At 44.0% G+C, this 2,500-nt stretch overlaps 4 non-coding genes and 7 pseudogenes across 4 annotated transcripts; all 11 read right to left on the bottom strand.

Moving 5' to 3' along the window:
• Positions 1-3: 3 nt before the first annotated feature.
• Positions 4-112, bottom strand: LOC132967952 (5S ribosomal RNA; annotated as a pseudogene).
• A 122-nt stretch (positions 113-234) lies between these two features.
• Positions 235-353, bottom strand: LOC132968511 (5S ribosomal RNA; annotated as a pseudogene).
• Positions 354-475: 122 nt separating this feature from the next.
• On the bottom strand, positions 476-594 carry LOC132968132 (5S ribosomal RNA). The gene has a single exon (XR_009670980.1). It is a non-coding gene; the product is annotated as a 5S ribosomal RNA (ribosomal RNA).
• A 121-nt stretch (positions 595-715) lies between these two features.
• LOC132967958 (5S ribosomal RNA) lies at positions 716-824 on the bottom strand (annotated as a pseudogene).
• Positions 825-946: 122 nt separating this feature from the next.
• Positions 947-1,055, bottom strand: LOC132968000 (5S ribosomal RNA; annotated as a pseudogene).
• Positions 1,056-1,177: 122 nt separating this feature from the next.
• Positions 1,178-1,296, bottom strand: LOC132968476 (5S ribosomal RNA; annotated as a pseudogene).
• Positions 1,297-1,418: 122 nt separating this feature from the next.
• Positions 1,419-1,537, bottom strand: LOC132968131 (5S ribosomal RNA). Its single transcript, XR_009670979.1, has one exon. It is a non-coding gene; the product is annotated as a 5S ribosomal RNA (ribosomal RNA).
• Positions 1,538-1,658: 121 nt separating this feature from the next.
• On the bottom strand, positions 1,659-1,767 carry LOC132967957 (5S ribosomal RNA; annotated as a pseudogene).
• A 123-nt stretch (positions 1,768-1,890) lies between these two features.
• Positions 1,891-2,010, bottom strand: LOC132967855 (5S ribosomal RNA; annotated as a pseudogene).
• Positions 2,011-2,132: 122 nt separating this feature from the next.
• LOC132968372 (5S ribosomal RNA) lies at positions 2,133-2,252 on the bottom strand. Its single transcript, XR_009671206.1, has one exon. It is a non-coding gene; the product is annotated as a 5S ribosomal RNA (ribosomal RNA).
• A 121-nt stretch (positions 2,253-2,373) lies between these two features.
• LOC132968024 (5S ribosomal RNA) lies at positions 2,374-2,492 on the bottom strand. Its single transcript, XR_009670876.1, has one exon. It is a non-coding gene; the product is annotated as a 5S ribosomal RNA (ribosomal RNA).
• Positions 2,493-2,500: the final 8 nt, after the last annotated feature.

Raw genomic sequence — 2,500 nt, 5'->3', positions numbered from 1 at the left:
AAAAGCATACAGCGTCTGGTATTCCCAGGCGGTCTCCCATCCAAGTACTAACCAGGCCCGACCCTGCTTAGCTTCCAAGATCGGACGAGTTCAGGGTGGTTTGGCCGTAAGCCATTATTGTGTGCAGAAAGGGGCCTTTTAAAGATGTCATGCCCTTGATTCTGGCTAAATTTTTGGACATGTGAATATGTCTCTATATGATAAAAAAAAAACATATGATCAAAAAAATGAAAAAGCTTACAGCGTCTGGTATTCCCAGGCGGTCTCCCATCCAAGTACTAACCAGGCACGACCCTACTTAGTTTCGGAGATCGGACGAGATCGGGCGTGTTAAGGGTGGTATGGCCATAAGCCGTTATTGTGTGCAGAAAGGTGCCTTTTAAAGATGTCATGCCCTTGATTCTGGCTGAATTTTTGGACATGTGAATATGTCTCTATATGATAAAAAAAAAACATATGATCAAAAAAATGAAAAAACTTACAGCACCTGGTATTCCCAGGCGGTCTCCCATCCAAGTACTAACCAGGTCCTACCCTGCTTAGCTTCCGAGATCGGACGAGATCAGGCGTGTTCAGGGTGGTATGGCCGTAAGCCATTATTGCGTGCAGACAGGGGCCTTTTAAAGATGTCATGCCCTTGATTCTGGCTGAATTTTTGGACATGTGAATATGTCTCTCTATGATAAAATAAAACATATGATCAAAAAAATGAAAAAGCTTACAGCACCTGGTATTCCTAGGCGGTCTCCCATCCAAGTATTAACCAGGCCCGACCCTGCTTTGCTTCTGAGATCGGGCGTGTTCAGGGTGGTATGGACGTAAGGCATTATTGTGTGCAGAAAGGGGCCTTTTAAAGATGTCATGCCCTTGATTCTGGCTGAATTTTTGGACATGTGAATATGTCTCTCTATGATAAAAAAAAACATATGATCAAAAAAATAAAAAAAGCATACAGCGTCTGGTATTCCCAGGCGGTCTCCCATCCAAGTACTAACCAGGCCCGACCCTGCTTAGCTTCCAAAATCGGACGAGTTCAGGGTGGTTTGGCCGTAAGCCATTATTGTGTGCAGAAAGGGGCCTTTTAAAGATGTCATGCCCTTGATTCTGGCTACATTTTTGGACATGTGAATATGTCTCTATATGATAAAAAAAAAACATATGATCAAAAAAATGAAAAAGCTTACAGCGTCTGGTATTCCCAGGCGGTCTCCCATCCAAGTACTAACCAGGCACGACCCTACTTAGTTTCGGAGATCGGACGAGATCGGGCGTGTTAAGGGTGGTATGGCCGTAAGCCGTTATTGTGTGCAGAAAGGTGCCTTTTAAAGATGTCATGCCCTTGATTCTGGCTGAATTTTTGGACATGTGAATATGTCTCTATATGATAAAAAAAAAACATATGATCAAAAAAATGAAAAAACTTACAGCACCTGGTATTCCCAGGCGGTCTCCCATCCAAGTACTAACCAGGTCCTACCCTGCTTAGCTTCCGAGATCGGACGAGATCAGGCGTGTTCAGGGTGGTATGGCCGTAAGCCATTATTGTGTGCAGACAGGGGCCTTTTAAAGATGTCATGCCCTTGATTCTGGCTGAATTTTTGGACATGTGAATATGTCTCTCTATGATAAAATAAAACATATGATCAAAAAAATGAAAAAGCTTACAGCACCTGGTATTCCTAGGCGGTCTCCCATCCAAGTATTAACCAGGCCCGACCCTGCTTTGCTTCTGAGATCGGGCGTGTTCAGGGTGGTATGGACGTAAGGCATTATTGTGTGCAGAAAGGGGCCTTTTAAAGATGTCATGCCCTTGATTCTGGCTGAATTTTTGGACATGTGAATATGTCTCTATATGATAAAAAAAAAAACATATGATCAAAAAAATGAAACAGCTTACAGCATTTGATATTCCACAGGCGGTCTCCCATCCAAGTACTAACGAGGCCCGACCCTGCATAGCTTCCGAGATCGGACGAGATCGGGCGTGTTCAGGGTGGTATGGCCGTAAGCCATTATTGTGTGCAGAAAGGGGCCTTTTAAAGATGTCATGCCCTTGATTCTGGCTGAATTTTTGGACATGTGAATATGTCTCTCTATGATAAAAAAAAAACACATGATCAAAAAAATTAAACAGCTTACAGCATCTGGTATTCCACAGGCGGTCTCCCATCCAAGTACTAACCAGGCACTACCCTGCTTAGCTTCCGAGATCGGACGAGATCAGGCGTGTTCAGGGTGGTATGGCCGTAAGCCATTATTGTGTGCAGAGAGGGGCCTTTTAAAGATGTCATGCCCTTGATTCTGGCTGAATTTTTGGACATGTGAATATGTCTCTATATGATAAAAAAAACATATGATCAAAAAAAATGAAAAAGCTTACAGCACCTGGTATTCCCAGGCGGTCTCCCATCCAAGTACTAACCAGGCCCGACCCTGCTTAGCTTCCGAGATCGGACGAGATCGGGCGTGTTCAGGGTGGTATGGCCGTAAGCCATTATTG

The sequence above is a fragment of the Labrus mixtus genome, unplaced genomic scaffold (genome assembly GCF_963584025.1).
Source record: "Labrus mixtus unplaced genomic scaffold, fLabMix1.1 SCAFFOLD_74, whole genome shotgun sequence".
NCBI lineage: Eukaryota > Metazoa > Chordata > Actinopteri > Labriformes > Labridae > Labrus > Labrus mixtus.
This window is presented reverse-complemented; position numbering and strand designations above follow the sequence as displayed.